The sequence below is a fragment of the Rhipicephalus microplus genome, chromosome 2 (genome assembly GCF_043290135.1).
Source record: "Rhipicephalus microplus isolate Deutch F79 chromosome 2, USDA_Rmic, whole genome shotgun sequence".
NCBI classification, from domain to species: Eukaryota; Metazoa; Arthropoda; class Arachnida; order Ixodida; family Ixodidae; genus Rhipicephalus; species Rhipicephalus microplus.
In genome coordinates this window covers 118,491,004-118,512,866 of record NC_134701.1, presented here as the reverse complement: position 1 = coordinate 118,512,866, position 21,863 = coordinate 118,491,004, and positions in this window count along the sequence as shown.

The window sequence follows — 21,863 nt, the reverse complement described above, 5'->3', positions numbered from 1 at the left end:
TTGCTCACTTTTTTAATATTAAGTACAGTTCTCATATTTCAGCATGGATTTGTAAAAGTGAGCCACGACCAAGACAGCCAGTGTACTGCTGTGGAGATAATGTGCCAGCTACGAAAATTCCCATTTTCTGAAGAGCAATCATGCAGTAACAATACAGATTTCGAGGTTCGTTCTGCACCATTTCTTGACCCCAACTGAACGCGGACGTTCGTGGAAGAGATGTGCACAAGCATTATTTATTTGAAGAGAGATCGACCTGTCCGTCGCTAATTTGTGTACGTCATACTTGACCTTGGCGCGCGTTTTGGCATTCACTTGAACGGTGGTGTGATGCTGAGTAAAGGTAAGAGTAATAACTCCCCGCAAATAACATCAGTTAAAGAGTGAAAATGAGAAAAAACCACTCTATATTGCAAAAAAATTGCGCATAAATTTTAGTTGGAAAAATAAGTAATCGTCTAAATTCTAAAACGGCTCTGCTGCCCCATCATGCAGCTCGCAGCTGTTTGCGCATATGAAATGCAAATGTTAGAATCGGCACGCTAAAATACGCATGTAAAACTTCCATACGAAAGTGCATTGTCTTGAAACAGTTGTTAATACGCTTTTTTCACTGACACGCGTGTACTTCCCGACACAAATCAATGACAAGCACGTGCGAAATACATACGTAGGTTTCGACACCCGAACACAGCCTCGTCCGTGAATTTTGGTGAGCGTAACACCCGTGCATGGTTCACGGAAAAATACTAAAACGACGCCCAAACACATGTTATTCGTTCTTGTGTAACGGCGCACCACGAACCGAAGCCGGAGCCGAAAGCGCTCACCGTGGTTGTCTCGAGTTCATGAAGCCCTACAAATTATTCGCTGATCAAATGCATGCATATGGCACAAAAACAGTTCAAGGTTCTGCCGACGGTTTACAAAAAGCCACTTGGTAATTATATACCTCGCAGAAAGACTCGCCTTAATGCGGTCGTGCTCTGGTGCAATGGGTCAGGCATCTGCTTCATGGGCATGTGGTCCGGAGTTTGATTCCAGGGCTGTGTGTACTTTGCATAATAATCTCGCAGGTGTAGATGATTGTGATACTAATAATTTTTCAATTACCTGTAGTCATAATATCAGCCGAATTATCGACGAGAACCTGCTTTCAAAACCGTAAAATAATGCATTTTTGCCGCCACCATGTCAGCGCCGTGCCGCTTACGGAAATGTCACGCTTAACCACAGCCCGTATCTTGACCGGAAAACTTTGACCTAAAATCCTGGCTAAGTCTTGTCCCGGCTATTCTGAAAGCAACTTAGAATTGGGTCGGTTTCTCTGGGACGCGGCTACGGAGGCACGTAGAGGAGGCAATAATTTGACTTGATTTCATGCCTGCAGGCGTGTAGTGTAGCCAGGATTTGACTACGAGTGTAGTATTTCTAATGAACTCTCGCCAATGGGGGCTGGTAGCCTAAGTGAGCAGAAGTCAAGTCGTTGTGACATGCTTGAAGCACTTGAGTGTGGAGAGTTGCGGGAATGACAAGTATGTAAGAAGTTGCGATTGACGAAATTTTTTTTTGTATACGACGCTGTTTTGCTAGAAAAGCGACGACAATACTCTTGCAAAAACTCTGGGTGTGCTCTGAGATTGCCCTTCCTAGTGATTATTCAAACCAAGCAACTCGGGCTCATCACGTTGTTCTTGGGCGACGGTACACGAATAGAGGACCCCACTAAACGCAGTTTTACCCTCATTAGATAGGGAAGCTGACTGCATTGGTGACCGGGACAAACAGTCGGCGTTCATATGTCATTTTTTTACTTGTTTACGACCGTCATGTCATACTTTTGCAGCCTTGGACTCCAACGCACTAATCAGCTGGTGGGATATTTTAGATTAATAACATGAAAAGTGAATGATGGTCACCACTAACTTTAAGCTGTCAGCCATACAAATACGGGGGAAATTTTATTACTGCCCATACTGTGGCGAAGCATTCTTTCTGTGTTGTGGAGTAGTTAGCCTCTGCTCATGTTAACGTTCGGCTTGCGTAGGAGATCACTTTTTCTGTGATCTCTTGCCGTTGAACAAGCACAGCCTCGAGAGCTACATTGCCAGCGTAAGTGTGAAGCGTAGTCGGGGCTTCTTCGTTGAAGTGGGCAAGCTCTGGGGGTGCTTGAAGACACTGACGCAGGTCAATAAAGGCAGCCTCCAGTTCTTCGTGCCACTCAAACGTGACATCGTCTCTTGTATTACGCATTAGGGGCAACCCGATGCGGGCGAAGTCTGCGATGAACCAGCATTTATAGCTACAAAGACCCAAGAAGCGTTTGACAGCCTTCTTATTTGATGGTACTGGGAACTGTGCGATGGCGGCAATTCTTCCAGGATGGGGCCGAACACCGGCGGTGCTGACGACATGACGGAGAAACTGAAGTTCGTGAAAACAGAAATGACACTTCTCTGGCTTCAATGTGAGGCCCGCGGTCCGCAAGGCACGTAAAATAACTTCCAGCCTTTCTCGATGCTCCTCAAGATGTGGCCAAAACACCATGACCTTGTCCAGCTGGAGTATGCACGTCTTCCGTTTCAATCTCGAAAGTATGGTGTCCATGAGCCTTTGAAAAGTCGCTGGCACCGAGCACAAATGCAAGGCACGATTTTATATTCATATAAACCATATGGCATCACAAAAGTGGTCTTCTAGCAGTCTGCCAGTATTCACTCTTCAAGTCCATAGAACAAAAAAGCGAGCGTGCCGAAGTCTAACAAAGGAGTAATTGATAGGTGGAACGTGTACATATCTTTGATTTTTTCTTTCTTTGTCACCTGATTCAGCTTCTTGTTGTGCATGCAAAATCACAGTGTGCCGAGCTTTTTCTTTACTAGCACCACAGATGATGCCCAGGAGCTTTGTGACGGGTAAATAACGTCATCTTTCGAGCATTTTTGCGACTTGTGCGACTTCGCATTCCTTCAGAGGTACATGATAAGGATTCTGGTGAATTGGTCTCGCCGTGTCTTTGTTAAGTATTCGGTGCTTTGTCAACGATGTTCGACCAACGTGTGATGTCGATGAAAAGCAATCATGCAATTCGGCTAGCACCTGAAACGCCTCAGTCGGTCGTCCTTTTACAGAGTGGTGCCAACGTCGAGAACAGGTTCTGGTTCTTGATTAGGCGCTTCGTCCAATACCGATAAACATAGGCCTTCCATTTCTATGGCATTGGTGAAGGAAGTGATAGCTGTACCTTTCGGAAGGTGCCGGCGCTCAGCACTAGGAAGTTGGTCAGACGCAAGTTTGTGCGTACACCAGTGAGACGGACGGTACCTCGTGCGACTGAAATGCCTTGGCCAAACAGCAGCGCGCCAATTTGGTCGGCAACACCTTCGCCGTCAAACGATTGGTGCCCTTCCACCGAAACAAGAGTGCATGACCTTGTTGCGACGAATACATCATCATCAATTATACGTAAAATGTTACGTATCGCACCTGAACAGTCGATTAAACCAGGGCTGTTGCTGAACGTAATGAAACATTTCGAATTGTTGACGATGGTGCCATATTCTCTTTAGAAGTCCATCCCTATGATCGGGTTCTTGCAGCATGATACTCGGGTGACTTACGTCGCTACGAAAGTATAGCCACCAATGACGCGTCTTGCTGTGCACCTTTCGACAGGCATTATTAGCTGGCCACCTCCCGTCCTCAAGCGAGGTCCTGTCCACGTAGTCTTTACTTTCTTGAGACGTACGGCGAGATTTTCACTTAAAAAAGAAAAGTTGGCAGTGTCAACTAAGGCTGTTACTGGCTGTTCGTCTATAAAAAAAGTAAGATTTGTGTTCGCAGTTTCGTCGGTGTTACGACAAGTCGCCTTTACGGCGTCCTGTGGTAAGATTTACAGGGACTTTTTTTGTCACCTCGATGGCCTGCAACCTCCCCCGGGAGGTCGTCGCCTTCAGTATCACCGCTGTGGATTGGTGACCTCCTTCCACTGACGTCAGCAGTAGTGTGGTGGCACGACGAAGGAGAGTAGGCCGGAAAATAGGCAACGTGGTCGACGTCTGGAACTTCGGTGGTAATCAGGCACATTGTTCGTCATTGTTGGCACAGTGGTTGTCGAAATGGGGCCGAGACAAGGGGGGTCCTTGAGAATCAGCGTCGTCCCGGTGTGGTGCGTAGTCGCCATTGGCGCGTCTATTGTCAGACCATGGACGAAGAGGGTCAAACGTATCGACGTGGTACGACGGCGCAACGGGTGGCGGGTGGCGAAGCGCGGCTCTGTAGCGCATGGGTCCCTGATCGTGAGAAGTATTAGCTGTTGAAAACGCTTAGAGTATTTCTTCGCGAACGACTTCACCGACAGACGCCGTGGGTGTGTCCGTGACCGGAGTACGTAACTTCAGCAGCTCTTCGCGAACAATCTCTTATTAAATCGCACAACGAGCTTTGATTGTCAGACGTCGTAGCAGTGACTTGAATGTGGGTGCTGCTGGACATGCGATCGTACTGTCGGCAATGAAGGCAAAGTGCGCACTTGATAGCAGTAGCTTCATTAGTGAAGTCCACCACGGTGCTTGGCAGGTTGCGTAGATGTCCGGTGAACAACTCCTCTTTAACGCCGCGCATAAGGTAGCGCTACTTTCTGTCGTCGGTCATGTTTGGGTTAACTCTACGGAAGAGACGGGCCATGTCCTCAGTGAACAGTGCAACCGTTTCAATGGGCTTCTGAACCCGTATCTCGAGTAATTGCTGCGCATATTCGCGTTGATTGACTTTGAAAATTGTGAATCATCTGCAATTTATTGTCACCCCATGTTGACAAGCTGCCTTCTGTGTTCTCGTATCAAGTACGAGCACTGTCGTCGAGATAGAGATAGGCACGGGAGAGCAATTGTTCAAGAGATCACAGGTTGATGTTGGCGACACGTTCATGATGATAGAGCCAGTCTTCGACGTCTTCATGTGCGCTACCGCCAAATGGATCAGGCATCAGTGGTGAAAAAATGATTACCTGAAATGGAGTTGGCGGACTACTGTCTTTTCAGACCTGTTGTGGACTAGCGGTTGCCATTGGTAGAGGTGAGCGGTGCCTTGGAGATGGCTCCTGCGAAAGGGCAAGCTCTGGAGTTAGGCCCCGCAAGTGACAACTGAAACGATGCAAGAAAGTTTGGACAAGTGCGTCCGGGCTGAATGACCGGCTCGCCGTGGGAGTGTGGAGCATCAGTTGGGTCACGGGCCAGCACCTCCACCAGCTTCAAGGTGTAGCGAGAACAAAAGATAGAAACAACTTGCGACTGTAAAACAGTGTGTTTCAGAATCAGCTGTACACAGAAGGCCTTCAATGTCTGCCTTTTCTAAGCCTACTGTCCTCGTCGTTCGAGTCTTCCTCCACCGTCGTTTTTTTCGTATAACTATACACCTCTGAATATATATATATATATAAGTGTGTGTGTGTGTGTGTGTGTGTGTGTGTGTGTGTGTGTGTGTGTGTGTGTGTGATTGCGGAGAATATTCTCACTGGTACCCTCAGCTACACTGGCTTGCAGATGCTCATGTATCACACGCAGTCTCGCATCGTTGATTTCTGAAACTAAACCTTCAGATTGTACGCAGCAGTTATATAGCAGCAGCAAGGGTAAGCCAAGAAGAAATGGCAGTGTAGTTGAGATCTGCTGGATGCTATCCTTGGTCGTGAATATCCTCTATAAAAAGGGCAACGTTTATCGGGTACACGTCAATATCAACACATCCGTGGTACACGTCAAGACCGAGGACGTCGAATTAACGGCACTGGCGGTGGTAGCGTAATATCCTCACCATCTTAGGTATGTTCAGCAAGTGAAATACTTTCTATGTAAAGAAGTTCATTCCCAGCTTTTATGGCGAAAACTAGAAATACTGAGTAAATGGCGCAATATGACTAGCTTAAATGCGTGATTGCTTTGAAAAAGTGTGTTAGACTTCACAGTCTTCTGAAAGAGAGCCATCCTCGTAACTTGGTATAGGTTTTTTCACTACTACTGCTTTCACAACAATCACCAAGTCATGAGTAACGTTTCTTGACTTGCGTAAAAAGTGATCTAAAAAATAGCACTTTGTTTATCGCAGTCTACGTCGAAAACAACCACGTCTTTGGAATTTTTGTTTGAACAGAGTTTTAAGGGGCAACAATTGCACTGGGGGTGAAACCCACGTATGAAAAAAATCAAAATCTTGCCAACATCCTAAAAACACTACACACAGAGCTCGGATCGTGCGTGAGTGTCCAATGCAGCCGTTCGCACTTAAATACGACACAAGAGTGCCTGCAGTCGTAACAGCAAATTGAACTGTTTATTGCCTGCAGAGGGCAGCGATTTTTTCACTGCATCCGTGCGAAAGCAGTGTTTGTTTGAAAAATTATAAAAACAAAGCTGAAGAATAAGCAATTTATTTTTAACTGCAGACTGCGAGCGAAAGTTTAGTGTTTACAAACGTACCCCGAGATAAACTGAAGACGTTACATTGTCCCATAATATACGCCTATCTCATTTTACCTTCCACAGCAAGACCGATTCTAAGTGACTAATGTGAAAGGCCATATCAATGGCCAAAATTAAATCATTGTGATAAAGTAGGGTCTGAGTTTGGAAATAAATCCCCCGACATAAACAGTTGGAAATGTATCCTTCGTTTTATAGTTTTACTTCAGACAGCACGAGCTATTTATTGAAGCTTACATTTCTGTCGACAGTACTCTTGGCGGTATTGCATGCACGCAAACCTACGCACACACGCGCACGCCTGCACACCCATTCACGCACACAAGAACCCCCACACATACGGACGCACGAAGGCATATACACATGCGCACAATGGCGTCACTGTACTGACAACGTCACCACATGCCACCGTCACTGTGTCAAAGCCAGGACGAGCCCGCCAGAAGTGCAAAGTGAATTTGAGAGTTCAAAGTTTGGTCCTTTTATTTTTCTGGCAAGACGAGGGGTGCCGGGTATCACAGTTATATTGTCCAAGCTTTCCTAAACTCATTTGTCAGGTATAAGCTTGCGCACAGATGCAGCTCATATGATGCCAGATATTTAGTTTGTATTGATTTACAGAAATGAGAATGCAATTTGAATACGAGCTTTTATCTGTCAAGTTATTCATAGGTTATAATTGTATCATGCAAGAAACAATGCATTATGACTACACAATCTCTTAGTAAAGAAAAAGGGGGGAATAATATAATTTGATTACTCAATTCAGTTCTAATCTAGTTTTTAGAAAGCCTCTGCGAGCCATCTTATTTGCCACGTTTTAATAGTGGTCATAAAGCTGAAATTCTGGACATAGTTTATTTATTTTACCTACCCTGTCAAATAATGTGAAATCGTTACTTTACACATACCATGCAGTCCCCGCTATAGGCCTGTAAAGGGGTTTTTGCACAAGTGGAGTTACGTAGTGCAGAAAGTGTCGCAACAGGCAAAAGCTGCGAAAGTAACAATAAAAAGAATTTCCAACAATAAAATAAATAGGGTTTTGATATTTGTGAATGTTTTGAACAAAGATAGTCACAGAATCATTCAATTAAGGTGAACGAATGGGGCCAGGTGAGGCCTCTTGTAAATCAAATTTATTTCATATGTTTTTTCATTATTTCCCACAAACATCGTTAAATACGGGGACTATATGCATTTTCCCTTCGTAGCTATTTTCATCGCCCCTGCTCTTTACTGAGCTGTAAAAAATTGGTATTTTGTTTGATAGCAGCTATTAATAGGTATTTTCATGTTCTACTTAGCAGTCTCATTGAATGATGCTCCTAATACTTTTTTCTCGTAATGGGTTACAATAATCTATTTATACTGTATTAAAGCTTTTATATTTATTTGAATATAATACATATTTTTTCCAGAAATGCGACCCAGCACTAAGTAACGACATGTGTTCATGACGAAAGCAAATATACCTATGTTTTTATCAAAGAAATAGAAAAACTAAGTAATTTATAGAGTTTAAGCTTCGCCGTTTAAGTGGCACATTACATATGTAAGTTTGAAGTAAATTTTTGTTCCAAAACTAAAAGGAAATGATAGCATTAGGAACATGGCTGAAGATATTCAGTGAGTACCATGAATGCTGCCAAACGAAGTTTCATGTCAGCCATAAGTACTGCACACACCATCAATGCATATCAAAACGTCTTGGCGACAGCTAAGGCCGGGAAGTTGTCAACAGCGTCGGACACAGAAATATTACTACTGTATGTTATTTGGTTGTAGCCGCAAGATCCGAAGTGGTAGTTCTGCAAAGCCACGATCTTTTTCGGGGAAAACTCACACGTAATAGGTTTCGCACGTGCTTCTGGTAAACAAAGCATGTTTACTCTGAACAAAAGTGTGTCGTCAGCCAACTTAGTAGCATTTCTCAAATAATGTGGGCTTGCTCATAATCGAATTTCTCTTCAGTTTTATACAGCAGAATACAAAACAGCAGACATTTGTGCTAGAACCATTTTTGTATATAAGGAACATAAAATCGCTGAGCAAAATAAATGATTATATGATGATGACAGTGTCATGCAAGCTTACAGCATTGTAACAGCGTCATATCTACCATTTACGCACGTCACAATACTCACTCAATTACAGACACAAAAAGAAAACATATCTGCTCGTCATGCACCGTTCTTTGAAGTGGCACCGTGCCCCAGTAATTACCGTGCCCCAGTATTTAAAATAACTATAAAAAATTAGTGCGAAAAATTTAGCACATTCCATTTACTTTTGGAATTGATGTTACGCGAAGCAGGTTGTTGGAAGGTGGTAGTGTTGTAACTTTTACAATGAGTGAAACATTACGAGGTCGCACTAAAGTACGTACAAATGCACGCACAGACCCACGGTAAACAGTCAACTAAGTTTATTATAAGCAGTTGTTTACAGTTGCGTAAGTTTACCAACAGCAACACGGATGTTAGCATTACCAGAAAGGATAAGCTCATATGTAGCGCTGTTGCTAGCAAAGATACAGTAGTGTACATTGTTGCAATAATTAACTTCAGCGATTGGCCCCTCCATGGGTGTTTAGTGGCTAAAGTATTCGGCAGTCACGGGATCAAACCACCGTTGTGGTGGCTGCACTTTCGATGGAGGCGGAAATGCTGTAGGCCCGCGTGCTCAGGTTTGGTTGCATGGTAAAACACTCCAATTGGTCGAAATTTCAGGAGCCCCCACTACGGTGTATCTCATATTCATATAGTGGTTTTGAGACGTTAAACTACGCATAACAATCAATTGCCTTCAGCGATTGGCACCTAACCCCCATTGACGTTTACCCGACGTGACGGCTGTACCATAGGTGTACATGTGGAATGTTTATAAAAGTGGATAACCAGCACTGCAACCACAATATATGTGTCCCGAGCAATACGGCGTATACGAATAGTAGTTCGAAAACGGGGCGAGGCTCTTTGATAGAATACATGATTGCCACCTAGAACGCTGGGCTTGGATTCCTTCTTGTAATTCATACTTTGAATTCGCCAGGTCAACGCTGCCTATGTCTTTTTTTTTCTTCAAGAGCCCCTCACCAGGGCCCATAATGAAATGTGTTACACTGTGGCAGTTGTGTGTCAGATGAAGAGCGCTATGCAGGTAGATTTGTTTTCAATTAGTTCGTTACGAGGTGAGTAAAGCAGTATTTTGAAGCAGTAAGAAACCGTTATGTGAGGAGGCGAGCTGGAAACACTTGCCGCTCGACCAGTGCTACCTTCGCAAAGAAAAGCCTTACTCTACCCTTTCCAGCATCAAAGCGAGATGAGTACGTCATGCACACATCAGTGAACACGTCCATTACGAGCCCGAGCAAGCCCAAGCCCCCGAGCACGTGTGCGGCGTTGTTTTGCTGATGAGCACTATTTTGTAGTCTAGTGCTTCAAGAATCACCAGGCTTGTAACCTATTACCGTACATGAAAGCTGCGATATTTCACGGGTAGGGAGTAGTGGTATCATCAGACAGCGCAGTATTAGCAGTCACTCGCACCCAGAACAATTATCTAATGAGCATAATAAGTGCTCGAAGGGGCCAGAACAATATTTTGTGTCCACGGCTGACGTAGGCTCGATGTTTTATTTAAGGGACACCGCGGGGACATGACTGCATTCGAAACAGAACCTTTGTTCCGCATATCGCTGCAGTTCGCCGGAAAAATGAAAAAAAAGAAGCAGTCATTGTTTTGGTGTGTCCAGTTGTTTATATGTCAAGATTTATTCATCTCTGCAAGCGAAAATCTGTACAAACCACACAGGTTGTTTAACTAATTCTTGGTGTGGCACAAAGTAGTGTTGGAGCACTGTCGTCTATGTAGAGGACCCATGTCACAGCACTACCGTCAGCGTAGGGCCGTTACTACGTCCACGTCTTCCCCGCGTTATCTGGGAGAAAGCACGTGAGTAGAAAAAAAATCAGCGTTTAGCTTGAAACTTCACCTCTTCCCATAGTGCATGGAGATTCTAATTAGGCTCCACGTGATCGAGAACGCGCAGTGTCTGCATTGCACTCGTCAGCTCGAAATCATCAGATCTCGTGTGGGGCCCTTCAAATCTCACGCTTTAAAATGACCAATGTCTGTTGTCGTTGTTCTTCGGTAGATATAAACTTTTCATACTCTGAGGCACATACCTGCCCACCTATGTACCTACCCATCTATAGATATGTGTCACAAGTGTTCTCGTGTACGGCGTGCGCAATAAAATTAATACATTAATAATGTCACGACCAGGCAGACGTACTCGTCAAATCATTTCACCCTTCCATACAAATTTTTGTTTATCCCAAGTTGAGAGGATGACCACGAGAGCACCCAGACGTAGCCAGCTAGATAGATAGATAGATAGATAGATAGATAGATAGATAGATAGATAGATAGATAGATAGATAGATAGATAGATAGAAAGATAGATAGATAGATAGATAGATAGATAGATAGATAGATAGATAGATAGATAGATAGATAGATAGATAGATAGATAGATAGATGATCAAAGCACCTGCAGTGCACAAGGCAATGCTTCGCATTTAATAAATATTCCACATTGCCAGATTCAGCTATCCTTCGTCTGGTGTACTCATCGCTTCAATTCTAACTCTTCTTGCTTCAGTGTGGCCAGCTTATACTTTTTTGCGAAGAAGGCCCAGCAAAAGCAGGAACTCTTTCTTGCGACGTTCTTCTTATAGATGAAAAGGTATTTTTTCATTTCACACCCTTCAGTTTTTTTTCCTGTATACTGTAAGTCTGAGGTGCAGAACAGATGCAGCTACTATTGAGAAGACGCGCTGCTACAAGACAATAAAGAAAGGTATGCTATATTGCCACGTGTCTTCAATTAACCTCATTCCTACCCGTATTGCTTATGACTTCATATGTAGCATTCCCCACTCCTGAGTATTATTCATAACAAAGAAGCCTCATAACGGCGCATAGCTGCGATACTCCCAGTGTAGAGTAAAAAAACTCTGTGTGTTACGCTCGCACGCTAAAAATGTTTCTGCTAGAACTCGAGTGTCCTAATTATTCAGTGTGTGCCAATGCGTCCCTCTCTCCATTTTCACTGGGATGAAAGCATAAATCGGAATTAAGTAAAAATAAAATGAAAAAGAAAGGCATAAAGCCCCAGAGAAGCTTCATATTATGGTTTAACGTGTGTCCTAGATTTGAGAGATGAGTGTCGCTAATATCTCTCGCATAGATAGAGACGCGATAGCACACGCAGGGCAGCTAAAAAAATGGAAAAGAAAGCTTGCTTTCATTTTACTTCTTTTTTTACGTGCCATGTCAGAACACAAGAGCGGTTTTATTCAATACTTCTGGAGGTAGTGCATTCCTTAATATGGCGCCAAATGTTAAACGATTGTCATCGTCAAAATTATGCTTGGGAAACATCGACAATCGCAACTTCTCATTTTCTTGCGCCAACACAACTAGAAAGGGAAATAATAAGGTCGCTGTTTTCTTGCAGGGTTCTGTGCCTGTCATCATACAGAACACTTTTCAAATAATGTGAACTCCTAACGCATTGCATATATTATGCTATCACGCCCTGTTCTTCTACAATCTGGAACGTCAATCGAAGTCTATCAAGTGAGGGTCACTATTAATCAATGAGCGCATGGCACGGGGCTTCCCGTGAACAAACTTCTGCGAGTCAATTAGACGCACTTTGCGTACTGTAGGCACATTTATTATCTATCTATCTATCTATCTATCTATCTATCTATCTATTTATCTATCTATCTATCTATCTATCTATCTATCTATCTATCTATCTATCTATCTCTCTGTCTATTTAGCCAACAGCCTACACCTGGGTACTTGCCTGATCATCTTCTTGACTTGGAATGAACCAAAATTAGTATGGAAGGGTAATATGGTTTGATGATTTATGACTCGCTAGTCTTGACATGAATATTGTCACAATGCCGTTTCTTGCGGGATCAAACTCCTTCCGCCAGACAATAACACATACCCATAGGCGAATATGTTCCACTGGTCGGCGGGTATGTGCAACAGATGAATGCAACTTGATATCTACCCAGGAATGGCGAGAACACACATTAGTAACTTTAACGTGTGAGCGTTAAAGAAAAGTGAACATCGGCAGCGTTGCCCCGATGAATGCAAATAATAAATGTCAGAGTGACAGAAGGAATAAATCCCCAGTATTCTGCAGAGCAATCAAGTATTTTATTACAGAGCCGCGCCAGGTCTCGGAATTTTGAAGTAGACCTTGATGTACACAAAATGTCAATTCTGGTTGGAGTGCTGGCTATTAAGTTTCATAAAGATAACATGTTTACTCTTTTGATACAGGCGTCATGTCGGGTTAATCTTCATAGTAGTTAGGTCCCATCCGCTAAAGTTGATTTATGCAGAGGTGTCCAGGCCTACTGCCCTCGTGAGCACCGGCGCTTCATATCAGCTTACCACTTCTGGGTTACTAAAATCCATGTTGCTGTTGGCATCGTTACGCAACTATAAAGAGCTGGTGTTATAAAGCATCAGCGGCTTTTTTACGTACGCCTGTGCGTTCCCTTGTACACATGTTTAGTGCCACCGCATGACGTTTCCCTCAGTGAAAAGATTACAACACAGTCGCCTTCTATGCGCATGCTTCGCTTAACATCGATTCCCAAGGTAAGTGAAATCTCCAGAAATATTTCTACCTTTCTGTCGCACCACTAAGAGGTATGCTCAAGTGCACCAAGACTGACTGAAACGAAATAAATCATTCAGAGGCGATGATTAATGTACGCTCTCATCGCATAAGGGAGGGCCAACATAGCTTGTTATATTATACGTTTGCATGAGTCCCTCACAATAGCTATTAAATAGTAATGATTACTCTCAATGCTGGGATGTTGTAGAGAAGCTCGTTGTTTATTTTAACCTACGTTATATGGGAACAAAGTGTTTGAAAATGTGCATGGTTAACAGAAGATACTGTTCTCAGAAGCTTAGTTTCATTATATAGACCTGAAATACTTCAGTGCCATATTAACAGTAACGAAAATCACCGATGAAGTGGAAGAAAGAACATACGTATTATTCGCGTCACGCGAATCACCTTCATTCACACGTAGAAAAGAAAAAAGGGTGGATGTGAGAATAGACGTTCACGCATGTGCACTCTATGCTGAAAAAAAAATCATTGCTTGGCGAGGTGTAGATGGTTAAGAACTCCGCTAGTTTTGTCAACATACAAATTCATTCGTAATTAAGCAAACTTTGGTATTGACGCAGAAACAACGAAGGCGTAGGACATAATGTCTAAATAGCATGTAAACCACCCACCACTAAAGGAGCAATTACTTTCGGCAAGTAGTAAAGGTTCCTTTGCTCTCTCAGCATATATCGCGTAAACATTATATAATGTCGCTGAAATGATTACGATGACGCTGACTTTCTCGTTATTCAGAACAATTGGTCATGCTTGTTTACATTCCTACTTCATGCATCTTTGAACATATGAATGAAAGAAAGAAGTCCATTTTTGAGGGCTCATTTTCTTTGTTAAGACACCAATTAATCAGAACTTGAAGAAAATGATGGCTTGCGGTGTTATTTAAAAAGAAGGTGTTAAAAGAGGTAAATGCAATGTAACTGTATGAAACAAGTGGATGTAAGGTAACTTGCTGTAGGCAGAGACCCAACCTCCAACATTCGAATATACGAAATAAGGCATTTAAAACATTACCAATACACTAACGCGGGGGCGTTGGCTGTCTGCTGCAGTTCTTATGTTTCATTAGGTACGGCCTTTAAGTAATTCGCCTCATTAGTTGTTAACACCTCCATAGTCTTTCATTTCAGTTCTCTTCACATCGCCACGTTAGTTCAATTCGTCACCGCCGGGCCTTGTTGACAAAACTCGAAAATAATTTGGCCTGGATTTCTGGACACAAGGGCGTCCACGTGTGCGCTTTTATACGTCTGCAGACAAGGCGGTATTTTCTATGTTGGCACTAGTAGGGGGCGGATACCTTTCATTCGACCGAAATGAGGCATGTGGGCCGAACCAGTCGAATATGTAGTGACAGAAGTTTTTAGGAGGTGGAGGACGCGGTGGGAGGGGGGGGGGGTAGAGGCTCCATTTGTGAAGCTGGCTGTTGAGAATCACCAAATGTTTCTTTATTATATACACCCATGCCTCAGCTGTGGCCCAGTTTATCAATCTTTAAGAGAAGTAGTTTACTTTCAGCATGTTAGAAATCAATCCTACTAATAAACTTTCCTTGGGAGTCTAATGTAATGAATACACCTTTCATCGATAAGGTAGGTTCTCTAGCTAGGTTCAATTTGCTGTCATCCAAATAATGACCAGTGTGGTGATATGTTCAATGAAGCATTGGATTATATTTTGTTTTCCTGTTTGAAATTCTTCGAGACATTGAGTGCCTTTTAGGGCAAGATCGCTTCTGTAGCAATTTCTTGTTCTTCTGTGGTGCGTTCATCGAAACATAAATTGACGTAGATGCCATGAGATCAAGTGAAGACGTCTCTCGAAATATCTGAATTTTTGATATTTGAATGATAAATATAACTTTATAGGCCACATTTATATTTCCTCGATATTGTGAGTTATTCTGGCCTCTGCGTGCAACATCTCTAATCGATAGATACATCGCATTGTTCAAAGCAACCGGATAATTTTTTCACCAAATGACAGAATATCTTTTAAGCAACCATAATCCAGTTTTATTTAAATGTGCCCACCTGTCTTATTGCGTTCACCTGCCAACACGTACACTGGAGATTCATTGATGCCTTCGTGGTATTAAGAGATTAATGATGATTCTTTCTTGTGTTCTGAAACTGGTAGCACATCGTAAATTTTCACCCAATAAGTATGTTGAAATGAACAACTAAGATCAATATTACGGGTCAAACAAAAAGTGCTGTGGAAAGAGCTTTACGTAACCAATATTCACAAAGAACAAATTAGTATATGTTATTGTGTGCAAGCATCAAAGATTGCATAACAACACGAGAATATTTCATATAAACAATGTAATATTTGCTTATTTATCCACCTAAGTACTCTTACCATCATGAAATGACAAGTTGTGTCAGCATTTGACACCTACCAGACTTACTTTTTTGTTAATATATTTGAAAGTAGTTCAATGTGGTGGCAATTCGATGCCGTCACACCAAAAAATTATATAGAAAAACAGACATCACTTAGATAGAGAACACTATAGTTATTAGAAAAAATACGTTCATATGGCAACTGCTGTTTCAGACACACACACGCGCATCATCCTTCCTCAACCTCCCCATCACACACATACCCCTTACACGCAAGCTATGCGCCGCGTGCAACCGACATGTCCGTTAGATTTTCGTGAAAGCTCTGGATGCGGCCCGCAGTACACGGATCGTGCAAGTTTTCATTATGGCCGCGCAAAGTGAGTTGCCACGCAAGCGAAAAAAAAGAACAAAAACACATTTTTTACGCAAAGTTCAAAGCACCTATCTTAACTCGCTATAGATACAGGTGGCTTCCAAATCACTCACTCGACCAATATGATACACACAAAGGCGTTGAACTTTGCTAGTTCCTGTCTTTTCAAAATGAATGAACAGTACACTCACGGGCACTTAGATAACGCGGTATTTATAATTACCCTCTTTGGTGCGTGATGCAAAAGTAAGAAATGTCCGTCTCATCAAGTAATATATATTCAGGTAAAGCTCGCTGATATGATCACAACTAAAACGGATTTTAGGGTGATGCGAAATTCACTTCAGTCCTCACTAAGGCCGAGTAGCCAGTAATGTAATAAATAGCGGTTGTCGCGTAGCTATCTTCACCCTCGGGCGTGTGATGCGATGGTAACGGTACCACTCAGCTACAAAGCGGTGCTACCCGCGCTGCCACGGAAGACGCGAGAAGTATGCGCAGGCGTGGAAACGCAGGCGCTGTCAGTCACTGCACCACCAGTTCAATGAATCACACAGAGAAAAATGCTTTTGTTACACCAGACCAGAATAAACCTTCATCGTCGCTTCCGAGATTGTGAGCGCGAATGTCGGTAGCCCCAGTGTGTCTTCCTGAACGTTCACGTTTAGATAATAAAATGGCGTCAGTGTCACACTTCTTTTTAAACACATTGACGCTTTCTTCTGTCATCGCACTGTATTTAAACGAGCTTGTCACGTCGACACAAGCCATGCACTTGTACATCAGACATTTAGGGAAAGTGCGCGAGGACCGAAAGAGGAAGCGGACTGCCTTGGCAAAGGAGGCAGGCCTCACTACGACTTGCACGATTGTTTGTGACATGTACACCGGCAGGTTCTGCGGTTGCATTAGCATGGCTGTAAATTAACCAGGAAACATTTCCACCACTACGGTGAACAGAATACATCAACAAAGGAGACAGGTTATAAAATAGTCTGGCCTTAATTTATTTGTGCAAACTGTGGCGAAATGTGAAAAGGCGTTCGAATATAAGGAAGGACATAGCAGTTCTCGCGGGTCACTGAACACCTAGTTCATTATTTACGGACGCGAGCAAGAGCCATACATTTACAAGTACGTGTACGTGTAACTGGTACCGTTATTTGGAAGGCAATTGCCGGGCTAATTTAAAGTGCCGCCGTATGAGCCCTCCGAACTGCACCACAAAAGCGCGGACAATTTTGATTTGGTCCTAGTTGGCACGCCAGAAAAAGCCGGCTGTGGTCCCAAGAACGAGGCAGAGTCGAGAGGTGATAGAAAAAGAAAGATATATTCTCAAGTATGGCAGATCAAACAACAAACAAATATAAAAAGTCGCCAATAATCCAATATCATACATCACCAGTAACACGATGCTCGATACAACATGTTTATAACACAGTAAGATACACTAAACACAACAGACAAAAGCTACAACACGCGCTACATTGCAATATCATGCATTAACAAACCAAGACACCTAATGACTAAGCAGTTCATGAAACCTATTCAGTCCAAAGTTCTTAGAATAAACCTTGAATTCTTCTCTTCAAGGAAACACTTGAAGGCTAGCGCTGTTGGCCTTCCGCTGCTCACAAAATTTTCTTCAAGGAAACCTCGCCTCGTCGAATGTCAGCACTCGGATAGGTAAACTTGTTCGCCGGTCACATGTCGGCACTCACGCGCTGCGGCTGCCGAACAAGTCTTCGCCGACGGGCGGTAAACACACACTCAACTCGTGCTTCTAATACAAACCTTCACCCGCAGGGGGAAAACCTATCATCTGCTTGTTCACTGCAGAACAAGCAGATGAACAAGCAGCAACTATCTTCATCTCCTCATCACCATAATTAGTTGCTCCCTTATATACGTTATCCCTCGCTTCTAGAAGCCTCACTGGCACGCCGCGCAGCCAAAGCTGGGAAAGGGGTGAGACTTTTCTCAAACTATCTGTGACACGTGACGCAACCAGGGAGTAACTCACACCGTCCTTCTCGAGCCTTCGGAATTCATTCGTCGATAGATGCGAGCGCGGTGCCTTCAAGTGGGAGAGGTGGCATGCCCAAGCAGTCCTGTGACACTTCTTTTTAAAGACGGTGTTCTTTCTTGGGGACGTTCGACACAAACATTCTGGTCTGTCTGTTTTTCTGTCTGTTCATTTGTATGCTTCTATACTCTTAACGGCATCGGGTACTTGAAACGGCCGACCCCATCCACAGCAGCCACCAATGTTGCTTAAGGTTGAGTGTTCATACTTGTGCAATTTTCAATTAAAAAGCAATTATTTGAGCATGTCTGGGGCACCATAACAACACGTATATATTGTCACGATGCAGAAACAGAGGCAGTTGAATAGCGGAAAACTCGCTTTATGTGTACCAGAACAGTGGCAAACTGATCGGATGAGAACCTCGTTTTTCTCTCTCACTGCGCGTGCTCTTCGTTGTTCCCTTGGTGCTGCATCTTCAATGCGGCATTTGCCCCCCTCCAGAAAGCAGCGTCCCGATGCTCTTCTATAAAAGACGGTACAGTATATGTATGTTGCAAATTAGTCTGAAAAATAGGGCTTCATTCGCACAACGTGTAAGATTTCTGGTTTTTGCTGGTGAGTTGTCGAGGGGCTGACAGGAACGACAACGTAATTAAAGTCACTCAGGCGTTGTAAAACTGTGTAGAGGCCAAAATACCCCTTCAGCATTTTTTCAGACAGTCCCCGGTGGCGGATAGGACTCCATATCGAGACTTTTTCACCGGGCCGACAGACGACATGTTGGTGTCACAGATTATAACGTTGGGCGTCGTAGTTTTGCGGCTGGTTGATTCGGACGCGTGCAAGCAGCCTCGCTTCTTCTGCTCGTTCGGTAAAAGATGCAGCGTCCAAATCGATGTCATTGCAGTCGTGCAGTAACATGGCATCAAGCAACGTCGTCACTCCACGGCCATGAAGGCGTTCACTTCACGGCCATGAAGACTCAAGGCGTTCTTCGTGTAGTTTCTTGCTGCGCTGTAATATAGGTGAACGTGATGTACGGTAGAATCTCGTCCCAGTTCTTGTGATCCACGTCAACGTACATACTCAACATGTCGGCAATAGTCTTGTTGAGGCGTTCTGTTAAGCCGTTTGTTAGTGGATGATAGGAAGTTGTTTTCTGATGGCCTGTTCCAGTGAGCTCAAGTACTGTCTTCAGGAGAGCGGCCGTGAAAGCAGTACCTCGATCCGTTATTATGATTGTAGGAGCACCACGCCTCAGGACGATATTTTCTATGAGGAATCGTGTGGTTTCAATGGCGGTGCCACTTGACAAAGCCTTTGTTTCCGCGTAGCGCGTAATATAATCAGTGGTGACTATTACCCTCTTGTTGCCAGCATGGGAAGTCGGATATGGTCCGAAGAGATCCATTCCAATTTGGGCAAAAGGTACCGTGGGCACTTGAATTGGTTGTAATAGTCTAGCTGGTTTTAACGGTGGCGATTTTCTTCGTTGGCAATTGAGGCACGTGGGCACGTAATGTTTCACAATAGCTGGAAGTCTTGGCCAGTAGTATTTCTGTTGGATTTTGGCCCATGTGCATGTGTATCTGAGATGACTGGACGTTGGCTCATCGTGGCAAGCCCTAAGTATATCCTCGCGGTTTGACGTCGGAACGACAAGTAGGTGGGTGCTTCCTCTGGGAGAAAAGTTCTTCTTATAGAGAACACCACTACGTAAGCAGAATGACGACAGGCTCCTTGCAAATCTTCCAGGGACGGTTGTTGTCTGGTGATTCGAAAATTAAATAAGGGAAAGCAACTCGCTGTCTTCCTTCTGCTTGCACGAACTCGTAGTGCCGTCGACGACTCCTACAAACGCCATGTTGTCATCTTCTGTGTTATCGTCGCGCTTTATCGGTGACCTTGATTAACAATCGGCGTCGGCGTGCTGCCATCCGGACTTGTACACGACCGTCATATCAAACTCTTGAAGGCGTAAGCTCCACCGTGCGAGCCGACCAGACGGGTCTTTCAAGTTGGTCAGCCAGCAGAGGAAATGATGGTCGCTGACTACATAGAAAGAACGACCATAGAGGTACGGACAAAACTCAATAACCGCCCATACGACAGCAAGACACTGTTTTTCAATTGTGGAGTAGTTGGACTCGGCGCAGGAAAGCGTCCTACTAGCATATGCGATCACACGCTCAGCTGAACCTTGCCACTGGAACGATTACAGTGCCTAACTAACGTTGCTGGGATCTGTGTGGACCATGGTAGGAGCATCCTCATCAAAGTGAGCAATCACAGGCAGTGTCTGCAGGCGTTGTCGGAGATCGTCAAATGCCACTTGTTGATCGTCGCTCCATGTGAACGAAACGTGTTCTCTTGTGAGTCGTGTTAGCGGTGAGGCTATGTGTGAGAGATTGGCAATAAACCTTCGGTAGTATGCGCATAGGCCAAAGAAATGTCTGACTGCTTTCTTATCTGTTGGCATCATAAATTTTTTTGATGGCCGCATTCTTATCGGGTTCAGGTCGAACACCTTCTTGGCTCATCACATAGCCTCAAAATTGGAGCTCCTTCAAACCAAAATGACACTTCTCGGGTTTTAGTGTCAGGCCGGCAGACCTTATTGCGCCCAATACCGATAGCAGCTTCCTCAGGTGTTCCTGAAATGTTTTTAAAAAGACGATGACGTCGTCCAGATAAACCAGACATGCCTGCCACTTAAGGCCTGACAGAACGGTATACATTAGTCACTGAAATAATGCGGGGGCTGAGCACAATTCGAAGGGCAAGGCTTCGAATTCATAAAGCCCGTCAGGTGTTAGAAGTCATTTTTCTCTATCTCGCTCGTCAACCTCAATTTACCAATACCCAGTTTTAAGGGCCCTTGACGAGAAGTAGCGTGCATACCTCAGCCTGTCGAGTGAATAATTGATGCGCGGTAATGGGTACATGTCCTTCTTTGTCACAAGTTTAAGCTTGTGGTATTCGACACAAATCGCAAGCAGCCGTCTTTTTTTTTTAATTGCCCCTACCGGCGATGCCCAAGGGCGTATTGACGGCTGTATGCCGTCATCATCGAGCATTTTCTTCACTTGTTCCTGGATTTCTTCACGCTTTTTTGGTGCTACGCGGTATGGTTTCTGTCGTATGGCCTTGCCTCCTCTTCCGTTATTATCCGGTGCTTCATCAGTGTCGTTTCACTGACCCTCGAGGTCGATGAAGAACAGTATTTGAACTGGTGAAAAAGATCTACTAAAGGCTGTCTCTTTGCTGGTGATAAAACCGTCCTTACATCAATAGGTGGTGGGGCTGACGTGGCTTGCGGCTCGTCCTCTTGTACTACACATCACTGGCGGATTTTGGTGATCTCGTCGAAGTAGGCAACTGTAACCTTCTGTAATGTGTCAAGCTCGTAGGTAAAATTTGTCAACAGAACCTGCGCTTCACCGCACAAAACATCGACAATACTTCTGGCAATCGCAGCACCGCGAGAGAGTAGAAGCGTCAATACTTGTTCGGCGATTCCTTCTCCAGTATGCTGCACGTGGCACGTGAGCGAAAACAGGCGGCACAATAACGGAGGTACGGTCACATCGTCAATGACTCGCAAGGATTGTCGGTGTAGCGCTGCGCTTTGATCGGCTGAAAAGGCCAGTACACCATCTGGTATATTGATGATGGCACCATATTCACGCAAGAAATCCATCCCTAGGATTTGCTGTTTACAACACTCAGAAAGAATGACGAAATTTGCGACGAAGAATGCATCCCCTATGTTCATTCTTGCGATGCACTTTCCGGTAGGTGTGAGTAGCTGCCCTCCAGCTCCTCTAATCTTGTGCCCTGTCCATTCCATTCTAACCTTCCTGAGCTGTCTGCCAGACTCTCA